General features: G+C 44.1%; 1 non-coding gene across 1 annotated transcript; it reads right to left on the minus strand.

Moving 5' to 3' along the window:
• Positions 1-8,570: 8,570 nt before the first annotated feature.
• Positions 8,571-8,642, minus strand: trnaq-uug (transfer RNA glutamine (anticodon UUG)). Its single transcript has one exon. It is a non-coding gene; the product is annotated as a tRNA-Gln (tRNA).
• Positions 8,643-23,955: the final 15,313 nt, after the last annotated feature.

Here is a 23,955-nt window from a genome sequence, read left to right on the forward strand (position 1 = left end):
TACTGATGCACGCCGCTTCCAGAAAAATCTGTTCAGGGAGAAGGTGAAATGCTGACTCCCAGATTCTGACTTAATTTCCCATCACTAACATTCTCTGAACAAAACTGCACACTTCAACAATGTTCCTTTCTAACTCATTAAAGTCCCGAAATGTCTTCCCTCGAATCTCCTGAATCTGATGCCTCTAGTTTTCCCACTCAATCAATGTCCCTTTGCAATTTCCTGCGCCCATCTGCACTACTTACTGTGCCACTAACTTAGTGTCGTTAAACTTGGTAATATATGCCTAGAGAAGACTTTAGGATTACCTTTTATGTTAGCTGCCATTCTATTCTCAGACCCTCTCTTTGCCCCTCTTATTTTCCTTTTCACTTCTCCTCTGAACTTTCTATATTGAACCTGATTCTCAGGTATATTAGGATAGTTGAAGGCCCCATTATCACTGCCATAGTCATAGAGTCATAACGGCACAGAAGGAGCCCATTCGGCCCATCGAGTTCGTGCTGGTGTTCTGTAGAGCAATCCAGTCAGTCCCATTCCCCCGCTCTATCCCCGTAGCCCGGTAAGTTTATTTACCTCAAGTGCCTATCCATTATTCACTTGAAAACAGTGTGTGTCTCCATTTCCACCACTTCTGTCGGCAGCGAATTCCAGGTCCTCAACACTCGCTGCGTAAAAAATGTTTTCCCAACGTTCCCCCTGTATCTCTTACCCAAAACGTTAAATCTGTGGCCCCTAGCCCTTTTAACATCAACTAGTCGGAACAGCCTTTCCCCGTCTAGCCTATTCAAACTCACGATAATGTTGTGCACCTCTATCAACTCACCACTCAACCTCCTTTGTCTTAAAATACACCTGTGCCGCGCCTTGGGACGTTTTACTATGTTAAGGGCGCTATATAAATAGAAGTTGTTGTTGGAATGAAAACAAATGCAGCTTCTCCAACCTGTCCTTATAGCTAAGATCCCCCATCCCCAGAACCATTCTGGTAAATCTCCTCTGCACCCTCTCAATGGCCTTCACATCCTTCCTAAAGTGTGGTGACCAGAACTGGACGCAATTCTCCAGTTGTGGCCTAACCAGCGCTTTATAAAGGTTCAGCATAACTTCTCTAATTTTGTACTCAATACCTCTATTTATGAAGCATTATCCTATATGTTTGTTAATCACTCTATCCATATGTCCTGCCACCTTCAAGGACCTATGCACATTAACTCCCAGGTTCCTCTTTCACTGCACACTCTTTAAAACTGCCATTACGTGTATTGCCTCTCGCTGTTCCTTCTGCCAAACTGCATCATCTCACACCTCTCTGTATTAAATTCCATCTGCCATTTGTCTGCCCATTCTGCTACCCTTTCTATGCCCTGCTGCAGTCGATTGGTATCATCCTCACTGTTTGTTACACCCCCAAGTTTGGTGTCATCGGCAAATTTAGAAATTATACTCTGTACTCCAATATCCAGGTAATTTATAAATATCACAAAAGCAATGGCCCCAGCACTGACCCTTACGAAACACCACTGTCTACCATCCTCCAGTTTGAAAAACAGCCATTTACCACAACTCGCTGTTTTCTAGCCTTAAGCCAATTCCTTATCCAAGCTGCCACTGACCCACCTATTTCGACAGACTCAATTTTATTAACCAGCCTTCTATGTGGTATTTTAATCAAACGCCTTCCTAAAATCCATGTCGGCACCATCCAATGCATTTCCTTCTGTGCAGACTTCAGCGAACATCCCCATTGCTGGCCTTATTTTGGAGGGAAGGTCATTGATGAAGCAGCTGAAGATGGTTGGGCCTAGGACACTGCCCTGTCTAGGCCCCTCGTGATTTTGAACTCCTCACAATCTTCTCTGCTCTAAGGAGAACAACCCCAGCTTCTCCAGTCTATCCACGGAACTAAAGTGCCTCATCCCCCGAAACATGCTTGTAAATCTTTTCTGCCTTCCCATCCTTCCTAAAATGTTGTGCCCAGAATCCTCCATCTGAGGCGTAACCAATGAGGTAAAGAGACTTAGCAATACTTCCTTGCTTTTGTACTCTATGGCTCTATTAATAAAGCCAAGATCCCGTACGCTTTTTAACAGCCTTCTCAACTTGTCCCACCACCTTCAATGTTAGATAAATACACCCCCAGGTCTCTCTGTTCCTGCACAGGATTTAAAATTGTACCATTTAGATCATATTGCCTCAGTTGAATCTTCCTACCAAAATGGATCACTTCACACTTCTCTGTATTAAATTACATCTGCTGCGTCTCTGCCCATTTCACCACTCTGTAGATGTCCTCATGAAGTCTGTTACTTTCCGTCTCAATATTTACTACATTTCTGAGTTTCCTGCCATTTGCAAACTTTGATATTATGCCCAGTATACCCAAGTCCAGGTCATTAATATATATCAGAAAGAGCAGCGGTCCTAATACCGATCCCTGGGGAACAGTACTCCAGCCTGAAAAATAACCGTTCACCACTATTTACAAATCGTACTCATTCTATAAACACCCATTTTATATATAAACACCAGACCCATATACACAACAACAACGTGCATTTATATAGCGCCTTTAAAGTAGTAAAACGTCCCAAGGCGCTTCACAGGAGCGATTATCAGACAGAATTTGACACCGAGCCACATAAGGAGATATTAGGACAGGTGACCGAAAGCTTGGTCAAAGTGGTAGATTTTAAGGAGCGTCTTAAAGGAGGAAAGAGAGGCGGAGATGTTTCGGGAGGGAATTCCAGAGCTTAGGGCCTCGGCTCACACACACAGTTTATATTTTTACACAGCCTTGTTTGCAGTTCCGAATATTGTTTCCCGCAGGAAGTTTAATTGTTTTTCAGAAGCTGCACGACCTGTTGTGTATTTTGGGCAGTTTCCCAGTTTATTTCCCTGTGATGTGATGATTGTGGGGGCTCGGTGTGTGTAATTGGATTTGCTGCAGTCCGCCGGCAGCAGGCGGTGAAAGCGGGCGTGAGACGGTGAGTGACAGGTTAGCGCTGCTTCTGATGCTGTCTGACACCCGGGGGACTCGAGTGGGCGGGGATTTTAAAGCCCTTTAATTACTCCGAGGCAGGAGAAATGAAACAGTGTTTGTGGTACGTGTATATATACAAACATCGGTGTTTGCAGTGTGGAGCTCGTGGCGCAACGGTACCATGTCTGACTCCAGCTTAGCAGGCTGCGTGTTCAAATCACGTTGAGGTCGTCGTTCTTTTGGATAATCCCGGAGTTAATATTTTCTTTGCTGTTTCACAATAACCAGCTCCTTGCTCTAAAGTCTGTCTCACTGTTTCCCCAATGTCAGGGAGAGAAGCGCCTGATGCCCTCATGTATTTAATTTTACTATTCACAAATACAGTTATTCGTTCAAAATCAACCTGCAGGTGGCCACACACAGAATAAACAGAGCCAGAGAGACAGACAGAATCGGGAAACACCGGGAAATAGGCAAGAGATATTGACAAGCAGATGTTTCCGAGACCAGAACCTGTCATCATTGATGAAGAACTGGAGCCTGTCCCAAAAACTATCAACACAGAGCTGGATATACTGGGTTTATAAAGATTGCTGCTATTGCCAGCCCACCTGTCCTCTCTCGGCACTTGGTTCTACCCATAGCCCTGAATAAAGGAGGTAATGACCTGGGGAGTGGATTACCTGAAGAAACTGAAGATGAGAACTCTGCTTCTCAGATTGCTGGAAAGATGCCGTAGTTTTGTGTCTAAAGGCGCTTTGCGATCAGAACATTGCCTGGACCCCTGTGGTTAATGAAAGGTCTTTTGATGCTTAATTTTCTTACACACCTTGGAATTCAGGAGAACCTGGTTCATGGTTTGCAGAACAAGTTAAACCCCTGGAGCAGAGCCACCAGGCGCCTGGCTGCAAGCAGCGACAAAGATGCTTAAAGCGATTAAACGCGGTGAGTTCAGTCGCCAGACTGTTAGACTCTTAATTTCAGTGTTCGTTAGTTCGAGCCCCACGTTGGGCGAAAGCATTTTGTTAAACTTTTATGTTGCTTTCACGGGAAAGCATCATTAATTAATCTTCTTTTGCACAATGAATGAAATGCTAACTGAGGTAGTGTCGATAGTTCAATCATTTGTACCGTTGCCCACATCTCATTATATACACTGAACCTTAGGAGTCTGGTTTAAAAATGGTCATTGCTGATGGCACCATGAATCTGGGGAGCTTTGGTCAAATTTAACAGGACCGGTTATTTCTACCGTGCACAGAAAATAGAATCGGTAGTGAACATAAAATCCCATTGTGCTGAATTGCAGAATCAACGCGATCAGCTTTAAAATAAAGTGAAATAATTTTACAGTGAAAAGATTTGGAAGTAAGTGTTACTTGTATTTGTGCCTTTAATTAAAGTTTGTGGCGTCTGACTCCCTTTCACGTCTCTGACGAAGAAAGGAGGGGCTTGACGTTGACCAGACTTCACGGGCCCTGATATCTGTGAGCTCATCCTTTATATCGAGTTGTTTCCCACTTGTTGCTTGGTGTCAGCTTTAGCTCAGCGGTTACTTCGCAAACACCTGTTTAAATTTAAGCACTGTTCTTGCCGCGGGCGCTGCCTAGCGTTTGTATTGTCAGTTTTAATCCCCTTTTACATCGAAACACATTGTAACCGTGATTTTAATTTAGCAGTGTGAAATTTTTTCAGGACAACTTTAAACGATTCATAACCGATCCCTTTCAACACTGTGACACGGGTTCGATTCCCGGTTAGGGAATTAAATTTGCTATCACCGTTTTTAATTAATTAATGCGAAGTAATTTTATTAAATTAATAACATGCATCTAATGTGATAAAATAACAATTGATTTAATAACCATTATTGAACCAATAACTTTCTTTTGCAGAATGAAATACATTTAAATATGGTTACTGAGGGACAGTTGAAATACAGTGAATTATTTTGCTCTTGCATGTGCTGAACTTTTAACCCATATCGCATTTTACACATCGTATTTTAGGAGAATGCTTTCAAATGTTCATTGCTTGTGAGAGCAGGGATCTGGGGCAACTTCTGTTAAATTAAACAGGACCGGCTATTTCACAGGAAAAAAATATTCTCTGCCAATGTTTTCAGATCATAGACTGACTGATCTTTCTTAGTGGATGACTTGACATTTGCCCACATTGATCTCCATTAACCACATTTCAGGGGAGATTTAAGAGAGTTGTTCAAAATTATGGGGGAAACAGTTTCCACTGGCAGGAGTGTCAGCAGGGCTATGCGGGAAGAGCAGCGTAGTGGGACTAATTGGATAGCTCTTTCAAAGGTACAACATCAATTGTTCATTTTAATCTGCGATTGAGAGATTTTTGTTAACCAAAGGTATTTAGGGATAATTCAAGTCAGTGAGACCCTTTATAAATGTTTCCATCATCATTAATCAACCCACAACATTGTGTTGCTCACTGCAGGAATTAATAACAAGTTTACTGGGTGACAGACAAACTGCAATAACTTATTATAGAATCATAGAATCAGACAGCACAGAAGGAGGCCATTCGGCCCACAGTGCCTGTGCCTCTTTGAAAGAGCGATCCAATTATTCCCACTGCCCTGCTCTTTTCCCAAAGCCCTGCAAGTGTTTCTTTTTCAATTTCCTTCCCCTTTGAAAGTTAATATTGAATCTGCTTCCACCACCATGTCAGGCAGAAAAATATTGACATTAACATTATCCGAGGCCCATTTCGCACAGTAATTTCATGTCATGAATTTTTTCCCTTCTCATTTTACACACTTTATTTTAGCAGTTTGCTCTGCAAACCATGAACCAGGTTCTCCTGAATTCCAAGGTGTGTAAGGAAATCTAGATCACCTGTCAGTCACTGTCTCTGGCCCGCTTTCACCACCTGCTGCAGGCGGACTGCAGCATATCCAATTAGACACACCGAGCCCCCACAATCATCACATCACAGGGAAATAAACTGTGAAACTGCTCAAAATACACAACTGGTCGAGCAGCTTCTGAACAACAATTCAACTTGCAGCATATGGACAATATTCAGAACTGTGAACCAGGCCGTGTAAAAATAAAAACAGAGTCAAAGAATCATAGATTCAACATTAACTTTCAAAAGGGAAATGTAGTTGAAAAAGAAACACTTGCAGGGCTATGGGGAAAGAGCAGGGCAGTGGGACTAATTGAATAGTTCTTTCAAAGAGCCGGCACAGGCACGATGGGGCTTAATGGGCTCCTTCTGTGCTGTCTGATTCTACAAAAATGTTACTAAAGTTTGACTCTCACCTGGAAAACATGTTAGCGTTCCCTTCAGTGTGCAACAAAAAGCAGTGGGTCGATTAAGAGAATTATTAAGTGTCTCACAGACTTGAATTATTTTATTAAACACTTTTGTAAGAACCAATGGGTCGCGGTGATGAGAGCGCCGAATCCTAACCACTAGACCACCAGGGAACACTTGTACAAACTGCAATATCTCGCAGATCCTTGCTCGCTTACTACCAGCAGATCAAAACCGTATTTCAGTTTTGGTCACCTTACCTGTTGAAGGATATACTTGCCTTAGATGGGGTGCGACGAAGATTCACTAGACTGATTCCTGCAATGAGAGGGCTGTCCTATGAGGAGCGATTGAGTAGATTGGGCCTATACTCTCTGGAGTTGAGAAGAACGAGAGGTGATCTCAGTGAATCATACAATCATACAGCTACTTATGCAACTGCCTTTTGAAAACCACGATTGAATTTGCCTCCAGCACCCTTTCAGGCAGTGCATTCCAGATCCTACGATCGATAACCGTAAACCAAGTCAGACAGTGGCACAGTAATTAGTGAGGATAGGCGCAGAAAATTGCAAAGGGACATTGATTGAGTGGCAATACTGGAGGCATCTGATTCAGAAGATTCGGGGGTGACCTGGAAATTCCAGAGTTTAATGACTTTGAAAGGAACAGGAAAAGTTAGTGAAAGGAAATAAATCCATAATCTGGAATTCAGCATTTCACCTTCTCGCTGAACAGTTCTTTCTGGATGTTTAGCTAAGCAGAGGTTGCCGTAGTGTAGCGGTTTATCATATTCACCTCACAGGCGAAAAGTCTCCGCCTCGATCCTTGGGGGAAACATTATTGTGTTCTAGAAATGGTGCCTGGTTCAAACTGAAAATAAACCTTTCCTATTGCAATTTAATAAATATGAACAATGGAAGAAATCATATTGTAATTAAATATGTATAAAATAAAATATTTCATTATCTGATCCTGAACCATTCTTCACAGACTCAACCTCAGCACGGGTACCGACAGCAATCCCGCCCATTTCAGTCGAAGTCGTCTTAATTTCCACCAAGTAACCTCCCTAGCACTGAAAATTAACTTTTATAAGTGTGGAATCTCATTCCTTCAGATATAAATAGTTGTAGAAGATTTTTTATATTTTAAAAATGTTTTTACTTTTGTCTCTTTCTTTTCTCTCTCTTAATCCAACATTTATTTTCCTCTCCTTATTTCTCTTTCTGTGCCTGATTGGACATTGAATTCTATTCTAATTCTAATTGACTCTTCCTGGTTCAGATTCTGCGCTGCTCATTAACGATTCTTCAATCAATTAATTATGGGGTATGGCGGCACAGTGATTATGTTACTCGACCAATAATCCAGAGGAAAGGTGGAATGGTGGGGAGAAAATTGTCCAGTGCTTGCTGGTGGGAGAGGTTTGCCTTGAGGGGGCAGCGATGAATCGCCATTGCAGTGCTGGTGCCCGTCACAAACTGTTCCTCAGCCGCAGACTTCATGATGACCTGGAGACCCGAGTTCACAATCCCACCACGGCAGATGGTGGAAGGATTAAAATCGGGGATGTGCAAGAACGCAGAATTGGAGGAGTGCAGAGATCTCAGAGGGTGTAGGGCTGGAGAATGTTACAGAGATAGGGGGAGGCGAGTCCATGGAGAGATTTGAAAGCAAGGAAGAGAATTTGAAAATTCAGTTGTCGCCTGGTTGGGAGCCAATGTAGGTGAGTGAGACCCGGGGTGATGGGTGAACGGGACATGGTGCGAGTTAGGATACGGGCAGCAGAGGATTGGATGAGCTGAAGTTTATGGAGGGAGGAAGATGGGAGGCCTTCCAGGAGTACATTAGAATCGTCAAGTCTGGAGGTGACAAAGGCAAGGATGAGGGTTTCAGCAGCAGATCAGCTGAGGCAGAGGCGGAGTCGGGCGATGTTACGGAGGTGGAAGTAGACCGTCTTGGGCAGAAGCTCATCTCGGGGTCAAATACCAAGGTTGCAAGCTGTCTGGTTCAGTCTCAGTGGCCAGGGATTGGGATGAAGTCGGTGGCTCGGGAACGGAGTATGTGGCGGGGACCAGCACCGCAATGGCGATACATCACTGCCCTCTCAAGGCTACTTGCAAATCCCGTCCAGCAGCAATATTGAAAGGACTGGACAATTTTAACTTCACCATTACATTTTTGCCCGGCCTTTTCTCATTCAGACTTTCAGCTTCGACACTTTCCCGCTGCTGAGCAGCCAATCACACAGCTGCCATCAAAATTACTTTCACGACAGCTGGGACAAGAGGGAACCAAGTTCCACCGAGATTTGAACTCGGATCGCTGGATTCAAAGTCCAGAGTGCTCACCATTACACCATGGAACCCTGACACACTAGCTCGAAGCCAATTCGCTTTTTTCCGACTCACCTGCCATTCACAGCTGCTGAGTATTTTCAGCAAATTCTGTTTTTATTTCAAACTTACATCATCCGCAGCATTTTGTCTTGTGTTGGAAAAGCAAACGGGATCCTGGGCTTTATAAACAGAGGCATAGAGGGCAAAAGGAAGGAAGTCATACCAAACCTTTGGAGTATTGTGTGTAATTCGGGCACTGCGCTTTAGGACGGATGCGGGACTTCAGTTCCGTGGAGTAGTGGAGAAGAAGAGGTTGTTCTCCTCAGAGCAGAGAAGATAAGGGGAGATTTTGTCGACGTGTTGAATATCATGAAGGGTTTTAATAAAGTAAACAAGGAGAACATTTTCCAGCGGCAGAAGTGTTGCTGACCAGAAAACACATATTAAAGTGATTGGATAAAGTATCAGTAATAAGGTTCTCTCGGGCTTTTGTTGGCCGATTTACTGGTAAAGCTGGGAATTGAGGGGAAACTGGTTCATGGTTTGTAACACAAGCAGTGCGCGGGGTCAGACCGGCCCGGCTAGCTCAGTCGGTAGAGCCTGAGACTCTTAATCTCAGGGGCGGTTTGTGTTTCTAATTATTGGGCTGGTTTCACAGGCGATCCCCAGCTCTAAATCCCCCGGCACCTCTCGATCAATGACTCTTTCAATAAATGTGATTCAACAACATTATCAGGAAATCTGAAGTGTTTATAAACACCGGAAGCTGACACACCAGGGGAGACCTCACAGTCTTGGACACAGATTGAAATACACTGAAGTGTTTATAAAAAGTTACAGAACACAACACGTGTGTAAAATTCCCCGTTGTTTTCTCGGCCCTGATGGGTTGTGAAGGGAGAGACGGGCCGAAGTCCCACTGAGCCGCACTGACCCCGAGCCAAGGTGAAATTAAAGTCAGTTCAATCTTTAGCAGCGAGCGGCTGGAGAGAGACAAGATTCCGGAATCAAGGAGAGATTTTCTTATTTTGTTGAGCCGCATTTATATGAAACACTCATTGACCGAGCTGGAAATCGGCTTTAAAATGAGCCCAAAAATTTAAAACACAAACTCCCCACCCTGGGGATGAAGTATCCGACACTCCACCGACTGGGCTAGCCGGACTGGTCTGTCGCAAGGACCCTGCCTGTGCTCCAGTTTCCTCTCAATTCCCCGGTTTATCAGTAAATCCACCAGCAAAAGCCCGAGGGAACCTTATTACTGATTCATTGTCCAATTACTTGAATAGAAAGCGAGCGGAGGAGAAGAATTGAGAGTTTTTAGTGTGGGACAGAAGTGATGTTGTTTGACGGAGAAGCGACACAATCTCAATCAGTGCAGAGAGAGGTGAGTCAGCGGGTCACCTTCTCCCTTAACACATCCTTCTGACTTGCGGCTGACAAACTGAGCAGAGATTTCGGGACTGCAGCAATTATCACGCTCGCCTTACACCCGAAATGCCCCCGATTCCGCTCCAGGGCGGGATGAATGATTTTGGATCTTGCTCCAGGTGAACCTCCAGGGGTGAGTTTCTTCCCCTGTGTAAAAGCGGCGACAATTGTCGGTTCCTCTTAAACTGAACAACGGCTGCAGCAGATTCCCGGTGTGATAAACACTGAACAGTTTTAATCAACTCCTGTTGAAAATTCTTCACAAGCAAAAGGCAGAACTCTTGTGAAAGTTTTTCCTGTCACTCAGTGACCATGTTTGGATTTCCTTCAGTCTGAAACAGAAAGTTGATTCTTCAATTAGAAGAATTGTCCATCTTTTTACAGAGTTTAATGAGTTTTGTGAAAATCAAATAATAACGTGTATTAATACAAAAGTTAATCCCGGACCTGCATTTGCAGATCGCAGTTCTCTTCTGTGATGTTCTTGCTGCAACTAATTGCGGCAGAGATTCCCGTAGTGTAGTGGTTATCACGTTTTGAAAATCTTCCCCTTTAAAATTCAATTAATATAAGAAAATGGAAGATATTATGTGGTTACATTTCAATAAAGTTAAAAATCTCAAAGAACCCGTCCATTTTCTCTGTCCAATTCTGCACAGACACACACTCAGCAAAGACACCGACAGTGTCCCTCCCTCACTCCCGTTTCCTGCCCTGACGGTGCAGAAAGCCCCTCTCAAAGCTACACATTCCACTGGTTTCAGTGGATCAGCGGGAGATCTTTAAAGGATCCTGCAGCGTCGCCTTGGCTAATAACCATAGATCGTCGCCATATTTCACCCACCGCAGCAACCCCGTCCATTTCAGTCTAAGTCCCCTTTTTAACTCTTTCGCGCCAGGCAAACTGTTTGTACAAAATGACATTTTATAGACGAACACACAAAAGACGTGTTCGCGAAAGAACGGCACCAAGTGCGGGTAGGCATCCACTTGAAATCGATTTCCTCCTGTGTTTTTCTCTGGATGTTGTCTCTCTCGGTGCTGGGCGAACAATTCATTGATGCATTTGTCCTGATGCCTTTCGCCCATCTCGTGGGGTCAGAGGCGCTCTGTCTGTCTCTTACCTGCTTGTGACCAAAGATGTGCGGGTTAGGTTGATTGGCTATGATAAATTGACCCTTAGTGTTAGGGGGATTAAATACGTGGGGTTACGGGGATAGGGTGGGGTATGTGTTGGTGACGGGGATCGCGTGGGATATGTGTCGGTGCAGGCTCGATGGGCCGAAATGGCCTCTATCTGCACTGTGGGGTTTCTGTGATTTCTGTGATTTCTGTGACCATTATCGGGAACAGGCCGCCTTTTCAACGTTCATCAGCAAACTCAGAAAGACAAATAAACAGAAAGATGTGTCTCTCATGCCCCGGTGGCAAAGGTGCAATGGATGTTAATCCAAATAAATCCCCCGTGAGATTCTGTGTGCATCGGCTTCCTTATAAAGTTTGTATTTTAAACGTGCGGGAAAAGCGTTAAATTATGAAAGTAATCCGATGGCCCGCACGGGGATCGAACCTGCGACGTTGCCGTTAATTAACACCACGCTCGTACACCAACTGAGACTAATCGGCCACAATGCTCCCGTTGGCCAGGTTCGAAGATTGTCTTTCAGGCTCGCACTGGGTGACCGAGTTACGGCACAAAAAGTGAACACACCACATCGCTTAAACATTGTTCCTATATACAACTGGGCAGAGTGTAAATCGAAAGTAACAGTAAAAGAGCTCTTTAATCTAACAAACCTCATTCCAAAAATTATTATCGCAGCACCGCTGAACAGTCCCTCCCTCAGTCCCGGTATAAAAACAGCCGGCGGGACCTCGCCTGGATTCGAACCCGCAGCGAACGGTTGGAGTAGGATCCAGCGGGTCAGATATGGTTGCACTCCCATTCCTTCAGGAGACGCGTGTCCCGGAGAGGAAAATCTCTCCTGATTCGCTCCTCTTACAGTGAAGGAGGAAAATATAACTAAAAATTGCCGAAACCCGGGACCTTTAGAATCTAACGCTGTCCCAACTGAGCTATTCCGGCTTCACATCAAGTTAAATATTCTGTCTTTCGGAGGATTTTCTAACCCCGGGAGGAATTGCCCCTCTCACTCATTCCTCACTTCGGGCAATGTGACCCGACCAGATCTCGTAGCTCAGGTTGTGTTAATGTAAAGCTGGAGTGTTGATAAAGATACAAAGCTGACACAGCACGGGGACCTCACCGTGTTGGACACAGCGTGAAATGCAATGACATGTTCAAATAAAGTTACAGAGCACAACACATGTGTAAAATTCCCTGTGCTTTTCCCCGCACTGGTGGGCTGTGAAGGGAGAGACGGGCCGAAGTCTCACTGAGCCGCACTGATCACGAGAAAAGGTGAAATTATATCAAATTCAATCTTCAGCAGCGAGATGCTGAAGAGAGATCAGAGTCCCGAATCAAGGAGTAATGTTCGGATACAAATGTTGAATCTCATTTATATCAAACTCTCGTTGAATTCACTGCTGGGGGATTCAGAGCTGGGGATCGCCTGTGAAATCAGCTTAAAACATTGAAATGACAACTTCAGTCCCTCCGACAATGAAGGTTACATTTATTTAATTTGCACAAGTAAACAGAGACTGGACAGTTGCTATCTTGCTCTCTGTGACCTGAGGTTTTATCTCGGTAAACGCCGGCTTTAGTATATGTTGTAATCAATATTTCAGCCAGTCTCTGTAGCGCAATCGGTTAGCGCGTTCAGCTGTTAGCAGAAAAGTTGGTCGTTCCAACCCACCCAGGGACGGTGCGTTAACCTTTTCCAGGTTTTCAAAATGTATATTTTGGCTGCAAGATCATGGGATGAACTGTAGCACTGGGTACAATGTCGGTGAGTATGAGATCATCCACTGGGATCTGAGAAAGCCATTCCGTAACATTTTCTTAATGGTGACAGACTAATAGGAACATGAGGAGGCCATTCAGCCCCTCAGCCCTGTTCCGTCATTCAATTAGATCCTGGATAATCTGTATCTCAGCTGCATTGGCCCGCCTTGGTTCCATATCCAGTTTCACCACTTTGGAATGGTCTCATTTTTAGGTGCGCCTGGTGCCGCTCCTGGCCTCTCATCTCACATCTCACTGAACCAGGTTTGGTCCCCTGGCTTGAGGGTAATGGTAGAGTGAAGGATACGCCCGACGAGATTGTGGTTGAATGTAATTCTGCTGCTGCTGATGGCCCAGAATTGCACAGAGAAAATATACGTGTTTTAAGAGATTTTATTTTATTCATTGTTAACCACAAAATTAATTAACTTTTTCATGTTTATTCATTTTTAATGGGGAATATTTTACAAAATGTTTCCGCCCCGAAGTGGTGGAACCGGAGTCACTCAAAGTTTTCCAGGGGAGACTGGATAGGCACTAGAGGGAATAAACTTGCAGGGCTACGGGGAGCCAGCGGGGAATGGGACTGACTGGGTTGCTCGACAGAGAGCCGGCACGCACTCGATGGGCCGAATGGCCTCCTTCTGTCCTGTTTTGACTCACTGATCATGAACCAAGCTGAAATGATGTCAGGTTCAATCTTCAGCAGCAGGTATGGTGCTGAGCCCCACACAGAACTGAATATGCCCAGGCTCGATGCCCGGCCTGTGGTCTCTCAGTTCCTCACTCAGCGGGCTACTGAGCAATACAGGAAGGGCTCAGGCCTAATGAATATCTTAATGCTCAGTTTACATTATCACTGCCCAGGCACTCTCTGATTCCAGTCTTGCACACGTTGCTAAGCTTCAAATGTTGCATTTTTCTCACTGGCAATAAATTGATTGATAGCCGTGCTGTGACAATCTAGGTTTGTTAGGGAGATGTTGTGGGAAAGAAGATACATAGAAGACTATTGATAACTGTGACTGTTCTGACACTGTGAGCTGCAGTCAAGTGTAGGCAACATGTAAAGTGTCCTGTTCCAAATGTTGATAGAAAGGTCTAGTAATTTCCTGATGACTTTGAAACAGCAGGCATTGTGCAGAAGGCATGGAAGTGAATTTTGTGAAATTCAGATCACTTCCACGCCAGGCAAACTTTTGGTACAAAATGACATTTTTAGGTGAGAATACAGAATACATGTTCGCGAAACCACAGCACCAAGTGTGGGTAGGCATCCACTTGAAATCTATTTCCGTCTTTGGTTTTCTCAGAGACAGAGAGAAAAACCTTGAGTATTGTGTGCCGCTTTGGTCACCTTATCTGAGGAAGGATGTTCTTGCCATGGAGAGTGCAGCAACGATTCACCAGACTGATACCTGGGATAGCAGGGAAGTCGTATGAGAGATTGGGTTGATTAGGCTTAAATTCGCTAGAGTTAAGAAGAATGAGAGGGGATCGCATTGAAACTGATAAAATTCTAACAGGACTAGACAAACTAGATGCAGGAAGGATGTTCCTGATGGCGGGGGATTCCAAAACCATGGGTCATAGACTAAGCGTAAGGGGTAAGTCAATTAGGACTGAGATGAGAAGGAATTTCTTCACCCAGAGAGTGGTGAACCTGTGGAATTCTCTGCCACACGGGGCAGTTGAGGCCCATTCATTAAATATATTCAAGAAGGAGTTGGATATATTTCTTGAGGCTAAAGGGATCAAGGGATATGGGGAGAAAGCAGGGACAGGGTACGGAATTTTGGTGATCAGCCATGATCTCATTAAATGGTGGAGAGGGTTCGAGAGGCCGAATGGCCTACTCCTGCTACTATCTTCTATGTTTCTATGAAACATACAGAGAGAAGCTGTTGGGGAATTGAATACTCACCGCTATACTGTCAAGGACGTGGTAGAGGAAGTAGTTATGCAGTGTTTGAGACAAATGCTCAAACACACACAGACACAGACATGTGTCTCTTTGTGTGTGTATGTCTCAGATATCCATCTGAGTTTCATTGATTGATGGAGGCTTGCATTACATTGGGAGGCCATTCGGCCCGACGAGCCTGTGCTGTATCTTTGAAAGAGAAGTCGTGCTTAGTCCCAAACCCCTGCGATTTGTGCGTAACCTTGTTAATCTCATTTGGTCTGTCACTCTCTCGCTCCTCCATGCCCCACACAAAAGGGAAAGGGAAACTATACTAACGAGGAAAGGTTGCAGGAAATTGTTATACATTTCTTCATATGCCAGTACATCTTTAAAAATTCATTTCGTTTTTTTTTTCTGTTCAAAAAGGAGCATTTTAAGGTGATGTCCAAAAGTTTATAATTGGGGATGTTAAAAATCAACTGCCCTGTCAAAAATGGAACCACCGGTCTCACGCGTGACATACCACACAACTATCTTAACATATACAGAATCTGTCAGAGCAACAGTACAGCTGTGAACAGAGTGATAAATAGACGGGCATAGAAAGAGCAATAGACAGAGGGAGAGACAGAGAGAGAGGAACAGACGCAGAGAGCAAGAACCTCGGTTTGAAGTCTCAGATTGGTCCCAGGGATGAGAGACTTCAGTTATGTGGAGAGACTGGAGACGCTGGGATTGTTTTCCTCAGAAGGTTAAGAGGAAGTTTAATAGAGGTTTTCAAAATTTCAAGGGGTTTTGATAGAGTAAATCAGGAGACACTGTTTCCAGTGGCAGGAGGGTCGGTAACCAGAGGACATAAATTGAGGATAACTGGCAAAAGAACCAGAGGGGAGGTGAGGAGCACTTTTTTACGCTGTGAGTTATTCTGATTGGGAATGCGCTGCCTGAATGGGCGGTGGAAGCAGATTCAATAGTAACTTTCAAAAGGGGAATATTGATAAGGAGAAGTTTGGAAGGCTGTGGGGAAAGAGCAGGTGAGTGGGATTAATTGGAGAGCTCTTTCAATGTAACAGTGCAGACTTGATGGGCCGAATGGCCTCCTTCTGTGCCGTATCAATCTATGATTCTATGGTCTATGTGTCTCTCCACCCTGGTGTCAAAGGTGAAATGGATATTCATCCAAATAATTCCCCCGTGAGATACGGTTTGGATTTGTTCCCTTATAAATTTTATATTTCAAATATTATGAAAATCCATAAAATTATGAAAATTTTCTGATGGCCCCTCCGGTGATCGAACCCACGCTCTCAATAGCGGAGGTAACCGGCCACAAAGTGCCTTTTGGATAGGTTCAAGCCCAGACTGGGGAATTGGCTTTCAGGTTCCCACTTCGTGACAGAGTTACTGCACAAACATTGAACAATGCACATCTCTTAAACACTGTTAACGGTTCATATATACAACTTGGCACAGCATAAATCGAAAGTAACAGAAAAAGAGCTCTTTATTCTAACAAACTTCATTCTGAAAATCATCACACCACTGCTGAACAGCCCCTCTCTCAAACACTGTCCTGATATAAAACCAGCCAGCGCGACCCTGAGCCGCTGTCACCACAACCGGACTCGAACCTGCAGCGGGCGGCTAGAGCCGGATCCAGAAGGTCAGCTGTGATTTACATATAAGAACATGAGAAATAGGAGCAGGAGTAGTCCATTTGGCCCTTCAAACCTGCTCCGCCATTCAATAAGAACATGGCTGATCTTCTACCTCATCTCCACTTTCCTGCACTTTCATTGAATCCTTTAATATTCAAAAATCTATCGATCTCTCGAAGGTATTGGTGAGACCGCACCTGGAATACTGCATACAGTTTTGGTGTCCATACTTAAGAAAAGTCATACTTGCTCTCGAGTCAGTACAAAGAAGGTTCACTCGGTTAATCCCGGGGATGAGGGGGTGGTCATATGAGGAGAGGTTGAGTAGATTGGGACTCTACTCATTGGAGTTCAGAAGAATGAGAGGCGATCTTATTGAAACATATAAGATTGTGAAGGGGCTTGATCGGGTGGATGCGGTGAGGATGTTCGCAATGAAGGGTGAAACTAGAACTAGGGACCATAATCTTAAAATAAGGGGCTGCTCTTTCAAAACTGAGATGAGGAGAAACATCTTCACTCAGAGGGTGGCGGGTTTGTGGAATTTGCTGCCCCAGAAGGCTGTGGAAGCTACATCATTAAATAAATTTAAAACAGAAATAGATAGTTTCCTAGAAGTAAAGGGAATTAAGGGTTACGGGGAGCGGGCAGGAAATTGGACATGAGTCTAGGTTCGGAATGGTCATGGCCCTGTGGGTAGTGGAGTGGGCCCAAGGGCCGTGTAGCTTGGTTCTGCTCCTACTGTGTTCTAATTCTGTGTTAGATTTCAGGAGATAGTTTTATTCCTGTTCCTGGCTGGGGTGGAGATCGCCTTTACAGAAGGTAAGTACTGTAGAAAATATAGGGACAGTGATCTCCTGGAAGAATTTCGATTGCCTAGATGGGTCGGAGAGGAATTTCCCAGATTTTTTTCTCCCAAATTTGCCATTGGGTCTTTATCTGGTTTTTCGCCTCTCCCAGGAGATCACATGGGTTCGGGTGGATGCAGAGTGATAGAAGATTTGAGGTTAGGATCAGATCAGCCATGATCTTATTGAATGGTGGAGCAGGCTCGAGGGGCCGATTGGCCTACTCCTGCTACTATTTCTTATGTTCTTATGTTATTATGTTCTCTCGCTACGAAGGCCAACATACCATTTGCCTTCTTAACCAGCTGCTGCATCTGCATGCTTACCTTCAGCGACTGGTGCACTAGAACGCCCAGGCCTCATTGCACTTCCCCTTCTCCCAATCTATTGCCATTCAGATAATAATCTGCCTTCTTGTTTTTGACACCAAAGTGGATAACCTCGCTTTTATTCACGTTATTTTGCATCTGCCATGCTTCTGCCCAATCACCCAACCTTCCCATTCATACTGGAGTTTCTCAGCATCCTCCTCACAACACACACGCCCACCCAGCTTTGTGTCGTCTGCAAACTTGTAGATATTACATCCAGTTCTCTCACCCAGATCATTAATATATATTGTGAATAGCTGGAGTCCAAGGACTGATCCCTGTGGTACCCCACTAGTCACTGCCTGCCACTTGTAAAAAGAGACGTTTATTCCAACTCTTTGCTTTCTGTCTGCCAACCAGTTCTCTATCCAAGTCAATACCTTGCCCCCCAACCACATGTGCCTTAACTTTACACGCTAATCTCTTATGCGGGACCTTATCGAAAGCCTTCTGAAATCCAAATACACCACATCCACCTGTTACATCCTCAAAAAATTCCAGTGGATTAGTCAAGCATGAATTACCTTTTGTAAATCCATGTTGACTTTCTCCGATCCGGTCACTGTTTTACAAGTGCTCTGCTAGTTCATCTTTTAAAATGGACTCTAGCACTTTCCCAAATACCGATGTCAGGCTTACTCCCCGTTTTCTCTCTACCACATATTTTGAACAGTGGGGTAACATTACATAACCTCCAATCCATGGGTGCTGTTCAAGAGTCTATCGAATTTTGGAAGATGAACAGCAATGCATCTATAATTTCTAGGGCCAGTTCCTTAAGTACCCTAGAATGTAGATTAGCAGGCCCTGGGGATTTATCGGCCTTCAATCCCGTCAATTTCTCTAACATCATTTCCCTACAAATACTGATTTCTATCAGTGCCTCCCTTTCATTAGACCATATGTTCCCCGACAGCTTTGGGAGATTATTTGTGTCCTCCTTTGTGAAGACAGAACCAAAGTATGTATTTAATTGTTCTGCCATTTCTTTGTTCCCCATTATAAATTCCCCTGATTCTGACTACAAGGGACTTACGCTTGACTTCACTAATCTTTTTCTCTTCACATGTCTTTAAAAGCTTTTACAGTCAGTTTTTATGTTCCCATATAAGCTTACTCTCATACTCTATCTTCCCCCTCTTAATGAATCCCTTTGTCCTCCTTTGTTGAATCCTAAACTGCTCCCAATCCTCAGGTTTACTGCTTTTTCTGGCCAGTATGTCCTCTCCTTGGATATTATGCTATCCTTAATTTCCCTTTTTAGCCACGGTTGAGTCACCTTTTTTGTTTTATTTTTATGCCAAACTGGGATGAACAAATTCTGTAGTTCATCCATGCGACCTTTGAATGTTTTGCATTGCCGATCCACCGTCAACCCTTTGAGTGACTTTCCCCAATCAATCCTACCCAACTAGCGCAGGATGACAGGACATCAGCCTGAACCATTAACTGTGTTTCTCTCTCCACAGATGCTGCCTGACCTGCTGAGCATTTCCGAGATTTTCTGTTTTTGTTTCGGATTTCCAGCATCCGCCGTCTTGTGCGTCTATTGTCTGTAAAGTTGTCGGCTGCAGGTTTAATATTTGCTATTCATCCACTTGCACGGGGAAAATTGCATTTTAAACTGAGAGTGATTTTTCTACTCGCGTTGTTGTTTTACTTTTTCTGTCCCTCGTTACTTCGCACACTGCCTCCATTTTTCTCTGATAATTTCTCTCTCTCATTCTCTGTTTCTCCCTCTGTTTCTTTCTCTTCGTATTTCTCTCTCCCTGTCGCTCTCTCGTTCAGTCTCAATACCTCTCTGTCTAGGTCTATCTCTCTGTCTTTCTGTCTCTGCGTGTCCGTCTTTCTCTACTGGCCCATCTTTTATTCCCTCTTGCTCTCCTATCGAATGGTCTCTCCCTTTCTTCCTCACACTGTGCCCGTGTCTTGTTTGTTTAATGGAACTATGCCTTTGAAAAACTAACATAACCGTTTCGAGATTTCCATGACTTTTTCACTGCAACTGCTAATGCTACGTAGGTTTATCAACGTTTGATTCCATGATCCCTGCCAGAACACAGAAACAGATCTGTCACCTACACCCGTATTAACATTGAACTAAAAGTATTTGAAATATGCTTCGGCTGCTAGAATGGCCGATTGTTTAAGGCGTTGAACTGTAAAATCCAATGGGCATGTGTCTGCTGTAGGTTCGAACCCAGCTCCTGGGTAACGTTCCAATTTAACCTTTATCTCTCCCACTACCACCACATTTTGCTTTGCACCATCATCCATTTTGTCGTTTATTCACTCCTGCCCCTCCACCCAATCACAGATTCCTATAATTTCCTCACCCGCACACTTTTCCTCGGGTCTGCACTGCCTTATAAAATGTTAAATCTCTAGCTTATTCCATTTCTGACGAAAGGTCAACGACCTTAAAGGTGAACTCGGTTTCGCTCTCCACAGAAGCTGCCCTTACCTGCTGAGCGTTTTCCAGGTTTTTCTGTTTTTATTTGGATTTCCAGCATCCACAGTAGTTTGCTTTAATTTAAGCAGCGGCTTGACTTTCACTTTCTTTATGCTCTTAGCCTTCCGTTCCTTTTCCAATTGCCCCGACTGGATTACCGCCCCAGACATGGGTGACGCTGTTGAAGCTGAATCTGAAGGAAGAATGTTGTGATGTGAACAGATGGATCGACAATGAGGCAGATCAGCAGATAACCCTCCCCTGGAAGGTGTGAAACTTTAAAATAAAAGTTAAAACTGATATACCTGATGACAATTCACACTATTCTTTCCATAAAGGATGAGCTCCCAAATAACAGGCGCAGTGCAGTCTGGTCAACGTCAGCCCTCCTTTCTTATTCAACAGAGGAAGAAGCGACATGTACGAGAATCAGATCCAACAAACTTTAATAAAGGCACAAATACGAGTAACACAGACTCCCAAATCGTTTCACTGAAAAAATCTTTCACTTGGTGTAGAAGCTGACTGCGTTGAATCTGAAAATGAGCATCTTGAGATATTTTGTTCACGATTGATTCTATTCTCTATGAGCAGTGAAACAGAGGTTTCCGTAGTGCAGCGGTTATCACGTTTCCCTTACACATGAAAGGTCCCTGATTCGAGCCCAGCGGAAACATTCCATTTCTCAGGATTTTATTCTGTGCAGTGACCAGTCCTGTTAATTTTAACAAAAGTTGCCCCAGATTTCTGCTTTCATAAGCAATGAGAATTTTAAACAAGCCTACCAAAATAAGTTGTGTAAAATGAGATATGGGTAACAGATCATCAATTACAAAGGGCAAAATGCGTTATTGAAGTGTGTTTCGCCTTTCTTTCATTCTGTAAATTATGGTAATCGTTTATTTAATGGTGATGGTAAAAAAGTCAACTGCAAGTCCAATAGTGGCGGCAAAATAAGGGCTCGTTTGTGATTTGAACTGGGGATTTCTCGGAAATTTAAACAACCACCGAAGCGAAAATCGGACACCGAGAACGCCAGTTCAAACCTAGCCGAGTGAGGAGGTAACCATTGTAAAACTATTTAATAAGTGGCTATTCTAAATGAGCTGTTAGGACGTTAATGTATCCGGGCTGCAGGAGGCCACCCTAGGCGCAGCAGTGGAGTCTCTGCATTAGTTCTGCGAGGAAACAATATTTTTCCCTACTCTCATCCTCTTCTCTATATCCTTGTGTTTTGATTTCTATAGTTATTCCCCCTGTCTCAGTTTCCTGAATCATAACACGGTGTTGTCATTTTTGGAGACGCACTTACTTTGTTACTTATTGAAAGGACACCCAGACGGACCGATTGAAACAAATATTTTGAATCCTGTCGCTGCCCCTGTGTTTTCTGATTAATCTGTGTTGTTCTGCGTCCAAATTCTTAATGACAAAGGCGTAAGTCCCACCGCTTCAAATAGTGACACGCGAGCGGGAGATTCCCTAAATCAGTGACACATTTCCCCAAATCCTCCTTACAGTACCGTAAGCCAAACTGTGTACTATATGGGAAATATCATTGAGAATGACTTCACGCACTGTAACGCTGCCATTTGAATGGCATAATTCACCTGATAATGCCCATTTTATTTATATTAACAAATATGCAAATTATTCCAGTTTTCATATTTACTAATCTTGAATGGGGAAAAGGTATTAAATTGCTTCCACCCACTTTCGAACCGTTGAGATTCCGTGTGCTGGTGGAATGAGATAACCACCACACACCAGAAATCCTCCAGCACTCGGTGCATTCCATTGCAGCGACTCCATAGGAACAGGAAGAGTCCATTCAGCCCCTCGAGCCTGCTCCGGCATTCAATTAGATTCGGTCTCGTCTGTTTCTTCACTCCATCTACGCACTTTGTTTCCGTAACCCGTAATCACCTTACCCAACAAAAATCTATCGACACTAGCGGCAATCTTGAGCCTGAAAACAGCTGCACTCCCGGATCCAGCGAGAAAAGGCTTGTTACTGACGGCCACCCTGCAGATCAATGAATTACATTTCTGAACTTCAGGGCTTCAGAGATTCCAGGGCTTAAAAGGGAACAAAGGATGAAATGGGCCTCACTGTGGATCACTTTACTCTCACTCAAAGGTATCTGATTAGTGAAGTTAAATAAAGAACAATTAAAAAGCCGCTGTAGCCCTATTAACAAGAGAATAAACTACCCATACATCTCTCTCAGTTCCCAGTTCTATAGAAGGGTACTTGACTTGAAACGTACACTCTGTTTCTTTATCCACAGATACTGCCTGAACTCATGAGAATTTGCAATAACTTTCTTCTGTCATTTGGAATGAACCAGCTGGTTGTTCATCCAATTTCAATTTCAATTTCAATTTTATTTGTCACATAACCAAATAAAGCAAGTGAAATCCAATCAGTGAAATGCTTTTTTCTTAACGAGCCGAGCGCACCAAGCAGCAAAGGACACCTAGCTGCCTGGTACGCACGGAGCCCGCAAGGACGGCAACCATCTTTATCGGTGCCATCACAATAGGGTCCGCTCTCGCCCCGCTCCGCCTTTCCCGCATTCCTGCCCGACAATCTTCAGCCGCCGTACCGACGTCACGGGGCCTGCTTCTCCCTGGCTCTCCTTCTACCCGGTCTGACCTCCAAGCCTCCCGCGGTGTCCGACCTTCCAGGGCCTGCTTTTCCCACCCTTGGTCCGCTGGCCACCTCCCCTCCTACCGGTTCGACCTCCGAGCCTCCCGCTGAGGAGCTGCCAGCCGCCGTGCTACAGCGGGTCGTCGTGGCCTCCGTCGCTGCTTCTGCTGCCTCCCCGCCGACCTCATCAGCGCCGATGCACAGCATCTGACTACACTTCAAAAAGTGCTTAATTAACTGTAAAGCGCTTTGGAACTTTCTGAGGTCGTGAAAGTCGCTATATAGCAAGTTTAATCAATAATGTTCCCACCCGGGATCGAGGCGGGAATTTTTCACGTGTAAACCGAACGTGATATCCATTTCACTACAGGAACCGCTTTGCGCACCGCTTCAACACAGGGGAACTGACCAGTGAACCCCCTCTGTGCTGATTGGTTCACCTTAAACATCATCACTCAATATAAAGGAAGCGCTCAAAAATATCAGCCGCAGTGCAGTCTGGTCAACGAATGCCCTCCTTTCTTTATCAACAGAGGAAGAACAGACATGAATGGGAGTCAGACGCCACAACATTTAATTAGAGGCACAAATACGAGTAACACATACTTCCACATCATTTCACAAAAAAATTATTTCACTTCGATGTAAACGTTGACTGCATTGTATCTGAAAATGAGCACCGTGTGATGTTTTGTTCACTATTGATTCTATTCTCTGCGAGCAGTGACGCAGAGTTTTTCGTAGTGTAGCGGTTGTCACGTTCACGTCAGAAGCGACAAATACCCGGTTCGACTGCTGGCGGAAAAGTTACATTCGCCAGCAGTTTATGCTGTGCATTGACCAATCCTGTTAATTTTTTAAAAAGATGCCCCAGATTTCTGCTTTCATAAGCAATTAAGATTTTAAACGAGGTTCCTAAAATGCAATCTGCAAAATGAAATATGGTAAACAGTTCATTACTTACAAAGCGTAAAATGCGTTATTGAAGTGTGTTTCGCCTTTCTTTCATTCTGTAAATTATGGTAATCGGTTATTTAATGGTGATTGCAAAAGATTCAACTTCCAATAGTGGCGGCAAAACGAACGCTCCTTTGTGATTTGAACCGCGGACT

This window comes from Somniosus microcephalus, unplaced genomic scaffold (genome assembly GCF_052327205.1).
Source record: "Somniosus microcephalus isolate GS21.2 unplaced genomic scaffold, FLI_Smic_1.0 scaffold90, whole genome shotgun sequence".
Lineage (NCBI taxonomy): Eukaryota > Metazoa > Chordata > Chondrichthyes > Squaliformes > Somniosidae > Somniosus > Somniosus microcephalus.